The sequence below is a fragment of the Rhynchophorus ferrugineus genome, unplaced genomic scaffold, assembly GCF_030347505.1.
Source record: "Rhynchophorus ferrugineus isolate W39M unplaced genomic scaffold, kcgeb_rfMv2 rfM6, whole genome shotgun sequence".
NCBI lineage: Eukaryota > Metazoa > Arthropoda > Insecta > Coleoptera > Curculionidae > Rhynchophorus > Rhynchophorus ferrugineus.
The window spans coordinates 21,901,696-21,925,573 of NW_027472585.1; the positions used below are offsets into that span (position 1 = coordinate 21,901,696).

At 32.6% G+C, this 23,878-nt stretch overlaps 1 protein-coding gene and 1 pseudogene across 2 annotated transcripts in view; one reads left to right on the forward strand and one right to left on the reverse strand.

The window, feature by feature from the left end:
* LOC143197864 (limbic system-associated membrane protein-like) overlaps positions 1–23,878 on the reverse strand; it is a 487,089-nt gene that overhangs the window by 105,575 nt on the left and 357,636 nt on the right. The gene's annotated exons all lie outside the window — the stretch shown is intronic.
* Positions 2,239–2,369, forward strand: LOC143199230 (uncharacterized; annotated as a pseudogene).

Below are 23,878 nucleotides of genomic sequence, written 5' to 3' on the forward strand. Positions count from 1 at the left end.
GTAAAGAGAATATCCGAAACAATTACTGAGGGTACCACTAAAGTATTTCCACCATTTTGATATATAACATACCCACGAAGCTCCACGAACGTCTACTGGTAGTCGAAATATTTCTAGTTAGGGTGGTTATTAATCCCAATTCAAAGAATTATTATATTAAGTTGTTGATACATTAAAAAATCGTTTACCATTATATTCTGAGAAACTCAAAAACTGATAATTTCTCATTACAGTAATGTAATAGGCTAGTAAAATCACAAAAAATCGGCCCATATTACGTTCATATTATCGCGTATAGTGACGTGAAAATTTAACCCGATTAGTCTGGAAATTAAACGGCAATTTCGCCAATTTCCCGGCGTCGGCTTTTTCGCGTTGATGAGCGAAATTTTAAATCAATTTCGACGTGATGGAGTCACACCTGCATTATTTATTGCTCTATAATAAGACGGAGATAGAACTATCAACTAGAGCTAATTAGCTTCAAGGCGACGTAGCCGATCTTGGATTAAAATCTCATCAGACATTTTAATAGATCATATTATGGTATTTAATAGATAACAAATTTATATGCTTACAAAGAAAGCTCTTATACTCACAGAAAAATCTTAGTTATTTATATAAATAAAGAAATATAAAAGATATATGTTATAAATAATAATATTATAGCAAGAAACTGTTGAAAAATTTTTTTGCTAATGTGTAACAACATTTTAGTAGCAAATTAATGAATTTAACTAAAATAAAGTGTGGATTCATTTAATTTAGGATTAGGGTGATTAGATTTATCACTGGAGGACAAATGCCAGGAGGACAAGTTGTTGATATATATGTATGTATGTATGTTGATAACAAATGTACAGCTTGACCATCAAAACTTGTATGAACTAGGAAAATATCTTCTTGATTCAATCAGAAAAACGGCAGTAGAAAATCCCTCTTGTTTTCTGCCGGTAAAAAATAATAATTAATTTAGCTTCTGGGCGTGTCTCATAGATAAAATATCAGGAGCTTATAGAAAAGGCAGTTATTGAGAAAATAAAATAAAATATGTGACAATAAAAATATTTTTCATATCAGTTTCTGCCTTATTTTGCCTTTTATTGGGAAACATGGCCATATTGTATCCAAAAAGCAATGTTACTTTGACAAAGATCTAAGTATTAATCCATTTTCAGTACTCTAATCATGTGCCAACCAATCAACCTGAGCCTTGGTTCATCGGAAGCATTTCTCTGAACAATCAGAAGGTGATTGATGCTTGATGGAGCTGAGTCATCAACTGTTAAGGCTTTCATCTAATAAATTTGTATTAGAATCCTTTTTGGACTTTCGGCCTGTTCCCCGTTCATAATATCAAAATAAGCACATTTGTGAGGGAGCAGCATCATCAACACTTTCTGAAAACGATCGACGGGCTTTCACTGCAAATTTCTTCCAAACAAACAATAAAAAAAAGTTGAAAATGCTTTAAGATAGTTATATAAATTGGTACATCTCATTTAAACCGGTATTTATCGCTAGTAAGCATATATGTGTAGCGACCCCCACAAATAATTAGGCCACCCGTAATACGCCCGCGGAGAATTATACAATTAGCAACGCTCAAAGATTGGTACCTTGCGGTCGCAAGGTACAACAGTCCAGCACGACTACCTCTCTCTCTTTTTTAATTAATTCCTCTACCATTTTTGGAAACCTTTGTTAAACTTAATTTTGTATGGCAATATCCTTAGCTGATGTGAAATAGTTTTTGAACGTTATACAACAAATTTCGTACTACAAAGGATATCAATATGTTTATAGAATAGAAATTGGACTACTGATAGAGCACGAATTTTTTTTAAATCGTTTTTAAGCATAATTATATTTGGTGATAATCACTATTTGTAAAACGTATCTGTTGGTAAGTTAAAAGTTACTGTATATTTGAAACATCAACTCGAGTTAATTTAAATGTCTAACTGAGCTGAATAATATTATATCCCAACTGATAACACGACAATAAACATTTAAATTTAACACCGTGAGTGAATTTATGCGTAGACTTGCTAATATTACTGAGTATTTTTTGTGAAGAGCTACCCTGATAAAAAATGAGCAAAATCGAGGCAGGCATAATCGGGAGAAGGCTGCAAGACCACCTCGAAAGGATGTTTCCACCAAGTAGATTATGTTAAATCGTTATCCTGCGTCATTAGACAATAGAGGATAAAAATTCAATTTCTCTCACTAACTGTACTCGCTTCGGCGGTATATATACTAAAATTGGAACGATACTGAGAATACTAGATAATAGAACTATACACTATTCATAGCATGGCCCCTGCGCAAGGGTCACGCAAAATCGTGAAGCGTTCCATATTTTTACACAGCACCGCGGATTGTGAAGCGGAGATTTGTTCCCTAGACTCCCGACGAGAGCTTTTGCTACTAAGGCTCATTAAAATTCATGCCGGGATTACCTCAGTATGGGCAATATTTTCTCATCAACTACAGTATCAAAATGATCAGGCAAACATGCAAAGAGTCTGGCTATTATTTCCAGAAAATCCGCAACAGTTTGTCATTGGAAATACCTACCATCTGTAAATTCACGAATAAAATACCTCCCTGGCAGAACGTACCAATTGCCATTGATATTTCAATGAGTTTTCTTCCTATGGATGCTCTTGACTCTTATAGTGCACGCTCCCTTTTCAAGCAATTGATCTATGAAAAATACCTTGAACACCATCAAATTTACACTGATGGATCAAAAAACGATGAATATGGAGCTGCATATATATCAACATTAGAGGAAGAACATTACAAATTGCCCTTTTTGACAAGTGTTTCTATTGCTGAATAGCTGACCATATACAAGGTTCTTAGTGCGTTCAAGACAGTCCAAATATGATCATTGACTCTATGAGCTCTCTTGAGAGTTTAAAATCGGCACATGCACTGTGCTACCAATCCACAAAAATCCATTGCCAATGTGTGTGCTGCCAATAGAGAATTAAACGCTACCGCTCGTAATAGCGGCAAGAATATTACCTACATGAGGACCTACATATCACATGGTACACATGAGAATCGAAGGTAACAAAGAAGCGATCATCTTGCTGGGAAAAGGGAGGGATTACTTTTGGAAAACCATCTGTACTGGAGAAGGGATCTGTATACATATCATACCGCACTTTATAAAAACTGAATCAACTAAACTGGGACTTAATGGTCAATCACAAATTATGCGAGGTGAAAGAGGAGATTTACCAAGGTATCAACTTTTGTAACTTTAGCAGACGTAAATTGGGTATTATCCACACTCAGAATAGGCCATTGTCTCACATAGGCTGTCTCACGAGTTTCTACTCAAAGGAGAAAGTCCGCCCATTTGTGATAGATGTAGATCCCCGCTGAGCATCAAACACGTCCTAGTTGAATGCCAAGGGCACTCCCACCAAAGACGACTTTCTCTCCTGAGGGATCTATGAAACAACTTTTACAATTGAAGAACCTTGAAAAACTGATTTGGCTGCCATCGGAGTACTCCAAAACATGTAATAGACTGTGAATACTACTGCTGTTAACTTATGTCTTTTAAAGTATTCACTCCATATTATTCTCATACTTATGTTAAATTAACTGAAAATGTATATAATTCATAGGTCCTAAATAATCCTCGAGGCTGATGGGCCTTTAATTAATAAATCTAAAATCTAATCTAATCTCTCTAACTGAAGTTAACACAGAAATAAAAAATGATATTAACGCAAAAAATGCTCTTGGTTTTGGATTTATTACTGGAAAAATATTAAAGGAACTTCACTGGTTATTACCATTAAAGTAATAAGTATTTCGATCATACTAACACATGAACTGAAAAGTTCCCGGCGATACAATAAATTCAATTTTTTTGGGTCAAAATTATCTTTGTTCATCAACATATCATTGTAAATCATTGCAGCGCCGCTCTAGCATTTGAATACCACTTTTGTAGAATGATTTCGACCTTTTGCATCGAAATAGGCCTGTCACCATTTGTGGCCCAATCAGATGATAATCGTTTCGATTCCGGACTGGAGGGGTGGGTCCATGTTTCATCCATTGTCACATATCGATGCAAAAATTCAGATTTATTACGATTAAACATTTCCAAACACTGCTCAGAATCATCAACACGTTCTTGTCTTTCGTCAACAATGAGCAAACGGTACACTCCCTTAGAAGATAGCTTATAGTCAAATTCTAATGCAATATAAAACTAACACATTCTTTAGATAAATTTGCGACGTCAGCTAACTCACGCAATTTCAGCTTTAGATCACTTTGACTAAATTGATAAAACTTTTACACGTTTTCTGATATTACCACCTCATTTGGACGTTCATTGCGTTCTGAATTATCGATGTCTCTATGACCACATTTGAGGTTAGAAAACTAACAATTTATTGATGGAGCTGACTCCTTATAAAATTTTTTAAGCTACTGCTTTGTTTGAGCGGTATTTTTTCCAAACAGGAACCGGTGTAATATTAAAACACGAAACTGTTTTTGATATATTGCTTTGAAAATAACAAAAGTAGTGTCACTCCTAGAGATTCTTAAATTTTAACAGCTTTCTTTGAAGGTCAGTACTAAGCGCCATCCATGTGTTACGACGGAAAATTTTCAGCCCATGCGTATGTAAGTAATTATGATTCCGAAACCAGGAAAACTACTTTATGAAACAGCGTCATACTGACCAATATCACTATTGTGGCCAATGCCCAAATCATTTAATATTTTTATATAGGAATGGATTATACCAGCCATTAAGGAAAAGCCTGTTCTAAGTCACAATGATCACTTCATGATTGATCAGTTTCATAAAATCACTGACGTCGCAAGAAAACCACTAGAATTTAGATATTGCTCAAGCTCTCGATAAAGTTTGGCACGAAAGTTTAAAACATATATTAAAATACTCCTCTCTCCCCAATATTCAAACATTTTAGAGTCATATATAAATGACAGATATTCTAAAGGCAAACAAGAATATACTTATTATAACTTGAGGAAAGTACAATCAAGTGTGCCGCAGTCAAATTTATTGGGACCAGGATAACACTTGAAATCTATCAATTGTAGGCAATAACACTGAATCGACTGAATGGTTACAAATATCTATTGCCGAAATGCATTGCTGGATGCAAAAATGGCGCATCAAAATGAATCAAAATAAATCAGTGCATACTGCGTTTACCAACTAAAAATCAAGTACACTGCGGAATATATAAATCTACAAGTAGCCCCTTATGAATATACAGCCAAATATCTTGGCATGGCCCTGATCTTAATATTATGTTTAGCAACGTGTTAAGAAAAAAATATAAAGAAATCAGTATCAGCTGAAGTATAAAAAAATGTACTGGTTTTTGAATAGATATTCAGCCCTATTATTATATAATAAGTTTTTACATTTAATAACAAGTCTTGAAACCAGGGTGGATTTATAATGTTTAACTCTAGGGTTATAGCAGCTAAAGCAATAAAAAATCTATACAAAAGGTCCAAAACAAGGTTGAATAACGAAAATCTTTAAGACCACCTGAAAGTAGAAAGTGTCAATAACGTCATCATGCATTATGCCCAAATACATAAACATAGGCTCCACCAGCACATCAACGTTGAGGTTCTCCAGCTCCTTGATAATGATGGCTTAGTCAAAAGATTAAAGCGAACGAAACCGTTTGATATAGTTTACTAAAGTTGTTAGTAATAGTCAGTGCACATTAAAAACAATGATATAAATGTTAAGCCCAGAGTTTTTAACGCAGAATAAGTATTTTGGAAGTTTAAAACTATAGCAAATTAGAATAAAAATAAACGTTTATTATTATTATTATATATATATATATAACTTGAGGACTATTATATATATATATATAAATAATTTGTTATATATAATAGTTTTAATTTAATAAGTTATATTTTATAACATTTTTTCAATTATTTTATTTAGATTTGAATTTTCTTGTATGTCAAAGCCAAGCTGCACTAAAACTCAAAGTAGATGCAGTAACATTGCAATGTTTCGACGTCACAAATATCCACGTCGCATTACTAAAAAAACTTATAGAGACTTACTAGACTATATATTACTTGTTGCTTTCACGTTTTCTTATTTTTTTAAGGCTATATTTGAAGATTTAAACCCAAATATTGCAGATATTCTCGAACACTTAACTTTTAATGTTACCTATTTGTTTACCAATTATATGAAGAATGTTAGACAAATAAATAAATTCAGTCGGTTCTCTCGCTGTATGTTCAGTATGTCGATAAGACAGTGTTCCTTAATGTATCGCCCGGTTGTTATAGACGGGGAAAATTCCTGAACCGCTTTCAAATATAAAACTATTATTACTATTTTTATTTTAATGGCGTATAATAAAAGCGGTCCGTAACATTGACGACCGTCTCGATTTTCCGCTGAGATAAAAGCGAACTTTGCGCCACCTACAACGGTGACTTTTATCGTTCTATTTTCGTTTGCGCATACTGGAACGTAATGGTTTTATACGGACCTTTGTAAGGTCGCAAATCATTTGTGCCTTTTCTTGCCGTCGAATGGTCGAAACGACAAATCCAGCGACTTCCAGTCTAAGTGTTGTTTAATTTCTAATATATTTGTTTGTGTTGTATTAGGAAATATCTAAAGGTTTCTACTGTGATATGCCTACTTTTCGTTTTAACAAACATCATACAGATTTCTACATTCCACCGTATTATATATTAAGAACACAAAATATTGATTATATGGGTGCCATATATGCCAAACAGTGTTTTAGTTAGCTTTTAAAACTCTGGTCTAGAGGATAAGAAATAAGAGTACGTGTGTTTATATTTGGTGGAAATAATCAAGAAATTACTGGTTATTTTGGACTGTTTTGGTAACCTATATTCCTATACTTCCTATACAAATAATTTAATTTCTATACAAAGAAATTCGGTTTAATATTTTTCGACATAGCGTCTCTTTCTAATCGGATGGATAAGAATGCTAGAAATTTACGTATTAAATATTATTATTTTATTAACTGTGTTTTTATGGTTCGTTTTTAGTTAAAATGATTTGTTTAAATCTGAAGACATCTCAGGTGTGGCATCCCAGGATGTAATACCGTTTCAAATAGAATGCACAGCTTTCCTAAGAATCCTGCTTTATATCAAAAATGGCCTTTAGCAAGAAATAATGGAAACCTGATGGGAATCTCCTATGAGGCATTAAATAAGAGCAAAATGTTTTGTAGTGTACATTTTGTACAGTCAGACTACAAAAAATGTGGAAGAGCATTGCTTAACAGAGATGCGGATGAAACTGATTTGAAAAATATAACATGCTTCTATTTTAGCTGTGGCATAGGAAAAGGAAAACATTGATCCAAATATGTCAGAAAACGTTATTGAGCTCAATAGTGAAGTTATTGCAGCCCGGCAGTATGACAGATCTAATTTGATAAAGCCAGTTTACTTTGTTGGTAAATGATATCTCGACTCTTCTATTTATATCCCAGATTATGCACAAAACTTATCATGCACAAAGCATTTGCTCATATTGTCAGTCGCGCCCTCTGGTGGCAAATGAAATCTAAACTTGTTCACTGGAAATACATGGGAGATACAATTCCTCTTTGTTTTGTGATTAAGAAGTACTGACTACTAGCTTGTGTCACTTGATGCTAGTTCTAAAAACAACTGTTTAGTACTTGCATTCTTTACAGACTAGTTTTGAAGTGAATTGTTTTGATAATTACTAATTGGTTTCTTTTTGTGGTATTCGCACAGATGGCGCATCCAATTGACCTAAAGCTCGTAGGGTAAGTTGTTTTTTTAGTTTATTATTTAAAAATATATTGTAGGGTATTAGATAGGGTTTACATAAATCAAAGTTAAATGTTGGCAAAGCTAGTCGATTAGTACCATGCGGTTCCCGACTATAAAAGACCTCCAGGACAACGTCTCGCTCTCTTTTCTTTTCTCTACCCCCTTGTAACAGCACCACTTCCACAGCGCTACCTTACTTCCATTACCTAACCTAAAATCCTGTCAATTCTCCCGTCGACCTCATGTATCAATATAAATCGAAATAAACAAGTATTTATTCAACCAGGGTTTTCAGTTTTCATACTAATTCCTTCCACAAAACAGTAGTGAGTGTTCGAACAAACAATCGCATCAACAGCCATACATTCCGACCGACCAGACGAACATGCCTACACTTTATTTTAGTGGTTTAACCCTCACTGAGCTGTTGACAGAGCTAACAGAAAATATCTATGACGGCAGTAATGACCATGGTATTGCTATTCTAACTCCGATGAACGCAAACGAACACCTCGCCAACGAAAATTCGGGAGATGAGCCAGACGTTGGCAATTTATTTGCTTCCCAGTTATCGACGGAAGCAGGAATTTGAGAACCACAAAACAAAGAAAACAAAATAATGAAAGAAAAGGGCGAACAATGGAAAGGGGATGACTGCTAAGGCAACATGTAACACCTAAGTAAAAAAAAGTCATACCAGTGGCTAAAAAAGGATCAACACACCGAAATATTTCTTTACCAACAAGGGCACCACTATTTACACTAGAAAATGGAAGGTCACCAATGGAGATGTTCGTGAAGTTTTTTGATGACGAAGTCGTATCTATGTTGGTCTGATATATCAATCTATATGCTGTTAGAAGAATCAAAAAGTCTGATATAACTACTGAGGAAATTAAATATTCTTTAGGTGTTTTACTAGTTAGTGGATGTTGGACAGTTTCTAGAAGAAGAATGTACTGGGAAAATTGCGACGACAGAAATAATAGTTTAATTTCGTCCCTTACTTTGGCAGACCGTGTAAACAATTCATAAAAGGGAAACCTGTTCGGTATGGGTATAAACTCTATGTAGATACCACATATTATGGCTGTATCTACCATACTTAAAATATATTTTTTTTAATATTATTAAGTATTTAATTATATATTTATAATATAATTTTCTTATCAAAATTAATACGGTTTCAGATCTGCTTTTTAAAAATTATTTATGTTAGTATGTTCAAATACCTACTGTACGATTAAAACTACACTAAAAGTACACACTTTTGTGCTAGAAAAATCTATATTTTGTTAAATTTTCATTAGTGTAATGTACCTTGTCTTAGGGCCATTTCTGTATCTGGTCTATACTGCTGATATCTCATCAATAAAAAAACAGTACTTGGAATATTTGCCGACAACTTAGTTATCATGACAAAAGATGTCTCTGTCTAGGGCTGTAGAAAAAAGTATGTAGGCGGTCAACAAAACAAATGGACTAGAGGATTAGTAAAAAAAGCTTCATAACTCATAATTTCATGTTAATTTTGCGTTGCGGCGAAATGACAAAAACGTCGTAATTATGTCACTTAACGAATGTCCGAATCCTTAAATAGAATCAGCTAAATATCTGGGAATACATCCCGATGGAGGGTTAAACAACATTAACATAATGTTGGAAACACAATGCTGGATACAAACCAGAGAGGATTAGATTCAAAGTCAAGCAACTTTACTGGTTAGTCGGAAGACACTCTAAACTTGACCTTAAATCAAATATGGCCCCAAAACATCAAACCAACAATAATCCAATGCATCCAAAACAAAGTTCTACGATTAATTACCGATGCTAATCGCTACGATCCAAGAATTTTTGTCCTAAAACAAGCAATAAGTTTGCTAAATAACAGCAACGTGGAAGCAATTCAACTACTGGACAACCCGCAGGAAATTAGAAGATTGCAAACCAAACCACACTAACTTGTTCAGTGTATAAGTATATTCTTAACATTAGCTTAAATAGTTTAGTTTTATTTTAATTTGGGAAATACATATGCTGATGTATTAATCTCTTAGTCGGTTTGCTTGCGTATTAATGCAACTACAACAGACCACTGGTAATAAGTTAATTTGTAAATGAAGATAGTACTAAACATATCTAATATAACATGATATTAATTAAAATAATTAAAAAATATTAAATGTAACTTATTTTAGCTAATTCTCTATTAAAAATAATTCTAATATTATGTTAATATTGAACCTCCCTTTGTCCGTCCTTCCCCCCACCACTTCCATCAGGGTAGCATATGCGTGTATACAGAAAATATTTTTTGTCAACCCAACATAATCTAAATCTAATCAGAATAAAATATGTCCGGTATAAACGGAATTCTACTATTAAATTGTCGGTCATTGTAAAGCCAATGACTATTATCTGGAGTCTGGATCCGTCGTCTCTCGAAAAGGGTTCGTCATACTTTTGTATTTCCCGAGGGACCGTTCAAATTTACAGCGATGGATTACCGAGGGCTCTCCACCAGATTTTCTGCATTTGCCCGGACCGTATCTGGAATCGATATGTATCCTTTAATATGACCGGGCTAAGTAATGCCAACTTAGCCGTCCCACACACACAATTACACCTGCTTTTGCCCGTCCTTTTTCCCGACATCCAATTGCCAGCTTTAGCCGCCATTAACCCGGAAGAATTACGCAAAATTGCTCGAAAATGTGTTTAGTATAAAGTTCTCCGTTTCATTGCTGTTGTATACTTGGTTTTCGTTGGTGTTTCTCTTTAGCTTTGAAGCACATAATGATGTCAAATGATATTTTGAATAAAGCAAGGGAATACGTTATTGTATCGTTTTATTTGTTTAATATGTTACGAAAAGCATTCTTTATTAATTATCAGGCTACAGCAACAATAACGGACCTGTGAATCAATTAGTCTATAGGATTGTTCGGAGTTCGGAGGCCAAGTTATTTGTATCTTCTACAGAGATGAACCAGTGACCTACTAAACTGTGCTGCATGGATCAGTACAACGATAATCCGAAGAAGTAATGTCTGGCAAATACGGAGGTTACAGAGAAATATTCCAATTCAAATATTTTAATTTTTTTTGTGGCATTTTTTATTATGCCCTCTACTGGCAGCTCTAACAATCTTAATATAATCTTAGAACAAGAGTAAGGAGTAAACAACTCGACTAAGATGTGTAAACTTTACACTCTGTCAAAACAAGTACCGTGAAGAAGAGATTGAGAAATTTGGGGTTGTAAATATTCTAATTGTTACATAACTGTTTTCTACACTGTGGTAGAGCATGTTTGTTTGGTTTAAATTTTAGTGTGCTTATGACGGACTATAGGAAGATTTGAGGGACCTGCGAATTAATTAGGTTATAGTAAGGACTCTTTAAATTCTTAACATCACTCATCATTTTCTGATTTCAAGCACACGTCATTCATAACGAAATTAAATTAAAAAATGGTATTAAAACTTTGGTTAGGTTTGTTCTTTTTCTAACCTTTTAAGAAATCCTTTACCTTTCAAGATGATCCAATTTTTATTTATTTAGTTACATCGATACATCATCGATCAGAGCAAATGGTAACACGAAGGAGTGACGTCTGCTGAGTACGGCGTAAACGTAATATTCCACTTTTAATTCCAAGCATTCCCGTATATTTTTGAGATTTTATGTGGCATGACGCAAAGGTTTAGCATTCATAATAATAGTTTTGTTAAGTTATCTTTATTCGGAATGGCAGTAAATGTTATATAATGTTTAATTTTCTAAATTTTACAAAGTAAATTGAATTAAATAAGGAAAAGAAAATTATAAAGAGAGAAAAACAGACATGTCGTAAAAATTACGAGCTTCAAAGCAACTTAGCATGTATTTAAAATCCTCTTTGAGGATAATTTTTTTAAATACTAGCTAGTCCGGAAAACGTTTTGCCATGTAAATAATTTCTAGAAAATTTCTAGTGCGGAAAAAAAAACTAACTTATTGAAAGTGTGTAAGGATGTGGTATATGAGTGAAAAAGGCATGGAGCGCTGTTAACGATGAGTGAATATAAAAATAACAAAACAGTCAACATTAATTTTTTTAATTTATTTTAAGTAATAATTATTTGTATCGTTAATTCATTACATAATATTGATCTCTTAATGCTACAGCGTGAACAACATTTTTTTGTTAGCCCGTCTTTAGCTAATACAAATAAACTTGATGCAACGTCGAATTGTCCATGTGAAAAACATGGTGTGCTCAAATATAAGCCACAAACAGACATTGTTTGGGCTTGGGATTTATTAATAGTCAATGCAAATGCTAATTTAATCGAAAATTGAATACGCTTAAATCGAATTGGCACATCGGTGGGTGTAATAGGTGTTCTCATTTCATTCAATTTTCACCTCGAAACTTGCCATTTAAAATGGTGGCTTCTATAACGTTTTTCATTAATTTTTTAATGACTAATGGCGTACCGTGGCACAGCCGTGAAGGGTTCAAATTACGAAGCAAAATAATTGGAGATCCAACCTTCAATTGTGAGTTACGCGGTGACATGCCTGGCAAATCCAGTGAGTTCAAAAACTCAGTTGGAAAATTTACAGCTTCAGCGATTCAATGATTATGCAGTAAAATTACCGACTGGTTGGTAATTTTAGGCATCCAGTTTCATCTATATAGTTTGATGTTATCGACCGGGATAAAAAATGATAAAATTATTAAAATGACTATTAAAAAGCAGGGGTTTTTGATTGGGGTAGACACCCCTTATCACTTAGCGGTTTGAAAAATGGATTGTAGCCGATTCTCAGACCCACTGAATATGCATAAAAAACTTCATAAGAATCGGTCAAGCCGTTTCGGAGGAGTATGGGAACGAACATTGTGACATGAGAATTTTATATATAAGATGTAGCTAAAATTACGATTATTTTCCATTTTCATATTTTGGCTATTTCATTTTAATAATAGCCGGTTAATTAATTAATAGACTGTTCTACAATGTATTTAATAAATAGCAAATTATCAAGAAACTAGTGGAATTTTGTTTACTTCACATTCATATAAAAATGTATATGCTCTAAAGCCTTTTAATATGGGCTTAATATCAGGGATCATAATTAATTAAGGTCTTCTCTTTATCTGATATAACATATGTTTAAGTAAAAATTTGTAACTATTTCCTTTTTCATATTTTTTTCACTTTTATCTGCTCAAATTGTTACAAGTTGACGAATGCCATAAGTGTTATAAAGGCATAAGTTTATTCAATTAACGTAGTAATTTATAGTAATAAAATAGTTTTTCAATTATACAATTAAAATTATATGCGCCGTTTTCTGTTTAGGTTAAGAAAATTTTATGTTCTAATGCAATTCAACATTTGTAACATTGTTTCGTTCGCTCCAAGAAAAAAAACATTCCGACAATTTTATTTCTAAACACGAAATTATAGAATTTGACACTATTCTCACATTTTTTTATTTTTTCCTACATAATAATCAATACGTGTAATCTCACAGAAGTATAAGCTGTCTTTTTACCTAACCAGGAATTATTCCTGGAGATTTTTTACTGTTTGTAGCATATGATCAAGATCCTTGAACAAACATAGGAGACTACTAATTTCGTTTTTTTAAAGTAATGATGAAAAATAATGCTGAGCTCTATAAAAATAGCTAAAAGCTTCAAAATCTTTGCTAAAGTTATTTTAAAATTTTTAAAGCCAGATTTATCCTGCATAATTAATAAAACTTGTGTAAGTATGAAAGGGACTCGTATAGGGTGTCCTACGTTATCTGCAGTATTAAATTTTGTTAAAGCAAAATCCGTATGGTATCCAAAACGGTGTGGAAACGTCATAGAAAATAACGCACAATACTTATATACTCTATCATCATATACTATATCAATTTCTTAAATATAACGTAATGTCCAACTAGCCTTCAAAACTTAGGTGCGCACTCTATATGTTCAAATTGTAATATATTTGAATAGAAATGCATTGAGCGTACTAAAGCTAGAACAATAAAGCGTTTACGTCTAATCTGTCTAAAGCTTATTTATGGAGCATCTAGCGACATCACTCCGGGCGTTTAGTGTCAATTTATTTGCAAATAAAAAGGATATACAAATAGTTTTCGGATTACTGACTTAAATTGGGCCACGGCATCCTTCCTATCCATTATACGCCACGCCCTACTAAATCTTCAGCTGATATATGTCCACCCAAGCCACCACTGATTCAGGATTTGTTGCCGTTTACATATACCCTCGAGACCATCATCCCAAGCTACAGGGTGAAAAGGTAAATAGTTATATGCTGATTCTACATGCTCCGTTCGCATTAATCGAGAATTGTTCGAGATTTAATATAGCTATTACAAAACCCGTTATTTTCAGATTCAGTTATAAAGACTTTTTAACGAATTATGCCCCAGAAATTTTAGTTTTGGAAAATTACGGTTTGAGACTTGTTTTACTCGACATAACAGCAAGTCTGCCCAAAAATTTGTACTCTCTAAGTATTTCCATAAGGTTTAATATGAGTTGATTGATTCAACTGAAGTTTAGTACTGAATTCTTAAATTTTTGTATGTCAGTCAGGATGATTAGAGTGAAACAATATAAAGATTACCGAATGACAATATAAACGCAGAATGCCCTGGTAATAGTGAAAAAGTAATCAGAAAACATGGAGAATAAAAGTTAATAAAAATAAGTGCGATTTAAGGGAATTATTCATATGAATTCTATGATAATAATCAATACTTTGCAAAAATCTCATCAACCGATTTCTATTGTGTTCGGCCAGAATATTCAAATAATTATTCAGCCCGAATCTTATTATAGAGGAAAGGCGATGGCATTCACTTAAAATATAGAAGCCAGTGACTGGGAATTGGCTATAGAATTCGCAGCTCACTGTAGCACTGGAAGACATTAAGCAAGTGTCCCAATTTCAGACGATTAGACGAGATGAGCTTTACTGCATAGGAATGGCTAGAGGGAGCAGGAGGGAGACTGATAATCACCTTTTATTTCAAAGAGTTTGTTTAATCTATCTTCTGAGTTAAAGAGTCTTTGCATTGCGGCTCTAGTAAAGGTTCTGATGATGGGATAGAGATCAGTGTAAACAAATATCTTGTCGATACGGATTTCAAAGTAGATGGCAGACCTTGCCGCGGCATCTGCTTATTCATTCCCAAATATCCATGTCAGGAATAGTGATAGTAAGGGACTTAAGGATTTGAAGACTAATGAATGATATTACTTCCGTTCAAAGAATCATTCCAGCTAACTACAGTATTCGAAGGAGAAATTAGGAGTAACTAAAAGGAGTTAAATCTAGCTTCGGAAAGCAAATCAAACATAATGGAGGAAGTGCTAGGTACACGGACAGAACACCAGGCAGGTGGCGGAAAGCAGTGCAATCGATCTTACCGAAAACTTAAGGTGATCTTCGGCGGTAAGTGAAAGGAATGGTAGATGTAAGGCTCCACAAACTTATTGCTGCTAATAATCAGAAGGCACCCAATGATATTTTGAGAGCTAAGTTTTGTATGACCTCAAATGTTTCAGGTAGGTGTTAGAGGCAACGTTGTATAGGAGACCGCCACAGTCTATTTTTGAAAGGATCATCGATCGATGGTATATTTTCATTATTGTTTCCTGATTAGCATCTGTACAACGATTCCATAGTAATCGCAGCATAGGAAGATCATTAGTACACCGATTTTTTAGTTTGGCATTGTGGTGCTTTCAGATGAGCCAACGATCAAATATAACTCCTAGGAATATTCAAGAAACATACTTTATAGCCATAACGCATAACAAGTATTTTCAGATGGATCTTGATGCAAAAGGAGAGTTAATTCATTGCACAAAAAAAGGAAAATCGATAGAATATTAGAAAACTGAACTGAAATATAAAAATATAACTTCTGTTGAAATAAATTTAATATGGACTTTTCATTTCACCATAAAGTCCTAATAATTGTAGAGAAATGTCATAAATACATATTATAATATAATACCTACTAATATCTACTAACGAGTAATTAGACTTTCTGAGATATATTGGATTGAATATCAAAGAAAATCTCTTGGGTAGCTTTCCTTTAGGCTGATCTCATAGGCAAGACAAGGAACAAGCTAGATACGAGCAGCCAAGTTCAGCTGTGAATAATTCAAAGGGTATTTCTGGATAATTTCGGAACACTATTGGAAGTTAAGTTAATAGTAGTAATATACTCCAGAGCTGATAGATTGTTATTAATTTAAATAACTAATTATAATAAATAAATAAATAAATAAATAAATACAGAAGGAAAGTGACTCCGTTGTGAATTCACTTGACATTAAGGGCCAATGATACCCTGTGATAATCTGCTGATTTAGAGAGCTTTAGATTAGTTCTTTGGAGCATAATACAACTTATCGCTTCATAGTTCAACACTTTTAAAATATTAATGGTGAAGCAAAACAGTAAGATCTATTATGTACTACCAAAATTAAATAAAGCAATATAATCACCAGTCATGATACATGACTGTTAGAAATGTTTTGATATAATAATACATATTTAAGCAACAAATAATTGGAAACACTCAATAGGCACAATAGCTTCCCCTTTGTTATCTGTTGTGCCTATATATTGTTTTAACAGTTTTTATTAATTTAGAAAACTCCAAAATTTATGTTTTTAATAAAAATATATTCATTCTTTTTTTGCAATTTTGCCTCAGATTTGATCATTTTTTAATCTTACCTGAATGTGTTCCATCTTTTTCGAGTTTAAATAATGAGTTTTAAGTGATTTTATTAACCTTTTTTTTGATGGGGAGGCCTTGTTGTACTTTTGTTTAATCCATTATTAGTTTATAATGTCTAACATTTTAAAACAAAATTGTTTAAATTCGTTTTGATATCTAAAAGTTTTATTTTTAAAATAACGATATATTTAAGTTAATTTTATATCAGTATGGCTTCCAGATACCAAAAATGGGTACTTAGTGGTGATAATATGAGTTTTATAAAAGATGTGTTAGCGAGGAACATATCAGGTAAGACCTCTATTTCAAATTTATTATTTTTTTGAGGAATCTGCTCTGTTTCAGTTTTCCAGCCATTATTTTCTATATTTCACAGTTAAAGCTGCTGATGAATTGCACATATTTGAGATGAATGGACAACACTGAGCACTGTAAACAAATTAAAAGACAGATGACATTTAAACTATACGTATAAATAAAGGAGCGTTCTATCAAGTTATAAATATATAAGAGGTTTAAAAGAGTTTTTGTTAGATAATAGTAAAAAGTAAATTTCATAAACCATGTTTCATAAAGCAAATATTAATATATATTTCAAACTTCGCTAAATCATTTACCGTCGACATATTTTCTGGCAAAAGGATATATTTCAGCCGGAATCGATTGTACGGAAACAAAAAGTCCTTACACCAAATCCTATATATCACATTCGGAACCGGAACGCAGAAGTCCGAAAACTGAACATTCAGCGATATGAATATTCAAGAAGCGAATTCTATAACGAACTGTTTCGCGGCACTCCCGCCGGTTGCTACAAAACACCGTCATTTTTTATCTCATGACACGACACTGAGCATGAAAACACCGAAATAGAGACTGGTGCAAACAACACTCTTGTATATATTACGTTACTTTTGTTTTTCAGGCCTTTATATGTTGGGTATTTTAAAATTTATATTATAGTTATTTATTCCTCGATTAAAAGGTACAACAAACACTACTTTAAATAAGTCACAACCGCTTTATATTGATAAAAATTAATAGGTATAATTTTATTTAGTAGCTCTAAATTATGCGACACATTTTTCATAGTAAATATAATTGTTGAACAACCTAATCTAACTACTAAATTCGAAGGATTTGACGTTTCTCTGTATAAAATAAGTATTTTTCTTTTGATATTATTGAATTATTTTGTGTGTTCAGACGCTTGTCATGGAATACTAAAAACTCTATTTCTATATTCATTACCTTTGTTGTTGGATTTGAATAAACATGCTTCCAAAGCCCATAAAATGCTTTTAGAAACTGCTTACTAAACCTACTTTGTAATATAGAAGAAAGGTCTGAAAAAAAGTTCGAAGACAACGAACTGCAAGACTTATGGACGAAAATTTAGCTCAAAATTTTAAGGAAGAAAGAGAAATATTCAAAAAGAGGGGAAATTAACACAATGTGCCTTTTTAACCATTTCAATATGATAATATGGACTTGTAAAGCAAAAAAGCTCATGTATTCATGGCTAAAGTATTACATATACCGTATGATCTACTGTAAGATATACAGTCCTACTACAAGGTCTTACCAAGGTGTAGCAAGTTACAGGCTGTTAAATCTGAACGAAAGTATGGATACGTTACCGCCATGGATAATATTTACATGCGTCATCATAATAGGTACTAAAATAAAATTTCTTGCCAGCTTGTGCAGCAATGAACACATATAATTATGGAAACTCTTCGATCGGTTGAATCAGAAAATTCATTAAAAAACTCTTGTTTTACAGAAGAATACAGAATAATGTAGATTTCATCACACATAAATAATAAGAAAACTTGTTCTATACACCCTATTTACAATATTTAGTTCCCCCTCGCTGTTTAATTAAATTACCAAGGTCTTACCAAGATGTAGCATGTTACGGGCTGCTAAAACTGAATGAAATAGGTTAGAGTGTCACAGTTCGAATAGGATTTTCTGCAGCATCCAGAGTGCTCACCAAATATAGCATATTCTAATTACAATTTGTTGAGATCGATGCAGTATGGTTAGTCCTGGTTTCGAAATTATGAAGAAGAGAGTCGATTATTTGATTGCTACTAAATCACCACTATCCTTTCAACACGATATCGATATGATGCCAGAAATACGAAAAAACTGTAGAAAATTGTGGAAAATTGGTTGATGAATGTGTATTGTACCAATTATTCTCAATAAATACCTTTTTAAAATGAAATAATTGTCAGCATACATGACTCTTGCCGGTCCCCTATTTTTATAATAAGAGTAGTGTAGGTGAAATAAAATTTGCTATAGTCGTATATATAGAAAATGTTTCTTGATAGCAATTTAATAAATTGTATAGCATACTATTCTGGTATAATAATAAAAATATTTTTTTACATTTACAATTAATTTAAGAATGTATTGAAAAAGTTCAAAAAGTAAGTTTTTAAAGAAAAAGTCAACACAATATTCAGCAAAATACAGAACTAAGTTTAAAATCTATAACGATTTCTAACTATCTATATCTGATTTGACATCTGATATGTACTATTTCCTAAAAGAATTTCGAGGCACAAATGTATCAAAGTAAGAGTTGGTTAGTAATATTTTCCTTAACTATTTCTAATCTTGAAGTATTTTTATTGTTGGCCCTATTGAATAAAACATATTCGATGTAGATTATCGGAATAGCCCTGTATATTAAGATATATACAGCGTTATCATTTTATTGTTATATATAATATTTGGATGTGTCATTATAATAGGTACTAAAATGAAACAAGATCCTAACCTTGGTATTTTGGCTTAAAAACCAAATACGATTAAAAGAAGGAGTTCGCATCAGGTTTTTGAGAAGGTAAGGAAATGTTGTTCAGCGAATTGCCAGACAATCTGTAAAGCAATTAAAGCAAATAATCATAGGACATTTTGGATCAATTGAGCAAGAAAATTCGGTGCAAAATTGTTAATTTACTAAACAAATTAATATATTTTTCATCACACATAAATCCTAAGAACAATTGCAATAATCGCCGTATTTACCGGAATTAGTTTCTCGTTGCTGTCTTATTGATTTATTAACATTGTTTGTTCAATTAAATTTCATAATAAATTTATAATAAATTTGTGAGATGTTGGGAACTTGTGAACTAAAGTGGAAATCAGTATTGATCTATCAGGTCAAGAATTATGTTTATGTAATTCTATTTAGTAAATCTAGTTGGCGTAATTTTAAGTGTAACAAAGAAAGTCAAATGAAAAATTTTAAATTAAAATAAGAAGTTAAGTTAAAAAATAATAGGTACAAATTAACAAATCGTTTATAATATAAATATATAATATATAATATATAATATATAATATATAACATATATATATATGTATATATATATATATATATATATATATATATATATATATATATATCATGAAAAATATATATATATAATAAAAAATGCTATATATAATATTGGTATATTCGAAATTCATAACTACTTAAATCTTTTCGAACCTTGTTTCTCTATTTTTAAACACAATTTTAAAGCTTTGACCTTTACGAGACCTTTCAATTCGAATTAACTGAAGAAAAACATAAAATGTTAAAATCTGTAAAATCTCCGTAAAATGGAAAAGAAGATTGTTTACTGATATTTATTAAGGACCGTAAAGTTTCTTTTGATGTATTTTTAAATAAAATAACTTTGTAATATCCTTTGTTAATAAAGTAATGATGTCACGGAGTTCGCCAATTTGTATTTTATTACTTTGGAATACTTTTTATGAGATGTCTTAATATTAAATATTAATTATGGCCTGTTATATTCCTATTTTATGTATTCAGAGATCTCGAGTTGTAAACAGAATTTGCGTTGACATATATCGAATGAAAGTCGTCAACATTTTTTTGGCATCAGCAAAGTTCCCTCCAAGGGTGATGGTCACTGGTTATAGTGACCATTCAACATTTCGATATTATTTTTCTAGTACGATTTGTCCTTTGCTTCAAAATAGGCATCAGTTTCGGTAATACCCTTTTCATTCGACGAAAATTTCTTCGAAGCGAGCATTCTTTTGAGATCTGAGAACAGGAAATAATCGCAAGAGACCAGATCTGGAGAATACGGGAGATGAAAAAGAAATTCGAAGCCCATTTTATGGATTTTTGCCATCGTTTTCACAGGCTTGCAACACGGTGCATTGTCTTGGTGAAGCAGCACATTCTTTTTCTTCAAACGCGGCCGTTTTTCAGCGATTTCGTCCTTCAAGCGGTCCAATAAGGCTATGTAATAGTCGATGTTGATAATCCTTCTGTTTTCAAGGTAGCCAATGAAAATTATTCCATGCGCATCCTTAAATATAGGCGCCAAAAACCTTGCCAGCCGACTGTTGCATTTTCCCACGCTTTGGAGCGCGTGTGCAGTCCACTTGGATGACTGTCGATTGGACTTCGGAGTGACGATGGAGCCATGTTTCATCCATTGTCACATGTCGACGCAAAAACTTGGGTTTATTACGCTCGATCATCTTCAAACACTGCTCCGAATCATTAACTCGTCGTTGTTTTTGGTCAAAAGTGAGCTCGCGTGGCACCCAATTTGCACATAGCTTACTCATACTCAAATGCTCGTGAATGATATGATTTACACGTTCAGTTGATATCTTTGGAGTGTCTGCTATTTCATTCAATTCCAATTTATGGCAATTCAAAACCATTTTGTCGATTTTTTAAAGGTTTTCTTCGGCAACAGCCTCTTTTGGGCGTCCACTGCGTTCAGCGTTTTCGGTGTTCATTTAGTCACGTCTAAACTTAGCATACCAATCCTTGATGGTTGATTTTCCTGGGGCAGGGTCCGGAATCTCGGCATCAAGCCAAGTTTTTGCTTCAACTATATTTTTTCCCTTCAAGCAATATTTTATCAATATTCGAAATTCCTATTTATCCATTTTATTTTTCACAATAAAAAAAAAGTTGCTTCACTCAAAATGCTATAATTCACAAGCTAATGATCCCACATCTGTCAAGTTTATACACGCATCTTTTGAGGGTTAGGGATAACTAAAAAACATATGGATTTAATTCTAGTAGCGCCATCTATGTATCAGGCCGGGGATTCTTCAATTGACCAGTTATCATTTCAAAAAACACATAAGAAAAATATTGATAAGTTTATGTTTATGTAGTCATATGAAAATAAGCGGTCCAGTATATTTATAAAATATAACTTACATTTTACATAAACAGAAATAGAAACAGATTAATTAAATGATGATTTAAATAAAAAAAGTGTCGCTTAGAGATAGTAATTAATATATTAATAAGATTAATTAAAAATAAAGATCTTTTGTAGGACTGCGAATTACTTAAATGTAAGTTTTAGCAGCCTTTATAGAATTTGTGTGCTCCTCCTCCACCTAATTCGTGTATAACTAAAACGATGTCTAGAAATAGGAATTGTGTGAACTGAAATCAGTTTTGGACCCACGTGCAGTCCACATTTGAATAAAACGATGCCCCCTATGGACTTAAACAACGAAATCAATTCCGTATTAGTCGATATCGGGGTAGAAACAAGACAGTTTACATCTAAATTCGGTTCATCGACCTTTTGGGGCGATTCGGACGTAACATACAGACAACAACATCAGCCGTAAATTTTCTATCGCGACACTGAACTCACGCACAGATATATCGCAATGAATTCATGGTCCATTACTTATCGTTACGCGGTTACCAACTCCCCTAAATAATAGTCCTCCCCTCGCGTGGATCGCCGCGACCTGAACTGTCATGCAGTTCATCGCTAATGTGGTTGGTTGATATATGAATCGAAAGGCAACTTAGAAATAATTATAATGAGGATGTAGTACTTGAGCTCATCCAGCAGCGGGGATATAGATGTTTTAGTACCGAAATAGATTAGATTTTCATTGTATTTTGTTAAACGACGCAACAGTTTTTAGAATAAACTAAATGAAATTTAATGTATTTACGTGGAATAAAAGTTATTTCTGCAATAAAAAGGATTTTAATAAAAAACGTTAGAATTTGTGAAATTTTAAATGTGCATTGAAATTCTCCAAATACGCGCTCGAGTTGTTTTGGTTTCACTGGACGACTTGTATTACGAGTATGTGTCTTATTTATATATTATTTTTATAATTTTATCATATAACTAATTGATCCGGCAAACGTTGTATTGCCATGTAATTAAATAATTTCTGGAGAATTTCTAGTGTAGAAAAAAAAACTTATTGGAAGTGTATAACGATGTGGTATATGTGTGAAAAAAGTATGGAGCGCTGTGAACAATGAGGGAATATAAAAATAACAAAATACCAAACATTATTTTTTTTAATTTATTATAATTTATTTTAAGTAATAATTATTTATATCATTAAATCATTACGTAATATTAATCTCTTAATGCTACAGCGTGAACAATATTTTTTGTTAGCCCGTCTTTGTTTTGTTCTTGATGCGCCATTCTCACGCGCGCTCCAATATTTTCTTTCTGAACTTGTTCGCGCGCTCCAATATTTTCTTTCTGAACTTGTTCTTCGGTTCTTTGGGCTCTTCTATTTCGAATGCTTCTAGATCAATTTGTATCATGGCTCAAATTAGCCTCTTTGCGAATTGTTGGCATTGCTCACTGTACAATACAAAACACACATAAATAGAACTGATTGAATTATTTAGTGATGAAAATTATTATATTAATAATTTATTTTATCTTTGATTACATTATATATATGCATGTAAATATTAGCTAGTTTCACGATAGTGAAAAATTATTTTTCTTAATTATATCGAAAATACATATTGTTAGAAAAATTCTCTAGAAGTTAGAGCTCTTATAAGTAAACACAAAAAAAATTCCCAAGTCTAACAAAAAAAATCTACCTTTCACCGAATTCGCTTCAACAATATTTTCGTTACAAATAAGAAAGAATAAATTTTGATTTTATAATAATCGTATAAAAATAATTTATACTTACAATTCATTAGCCGTTGTTTGTGGGAACTCCTATACATGTTGAGTATTTTAGAGGTTATGTAAATCACTTAATTAACTGATCATTGATCACACTAACGATTGATGTTATGGAGCGGTTATAAAAATGATAAAATTATTAAAATGACTATTGGGAAGCAGGGGTAGGTGAAAAATGAAAATTTAGGGTTGTATGTATTTTTAATGCCACATAATGAAACAAAATTATCAAAAAAAAAATA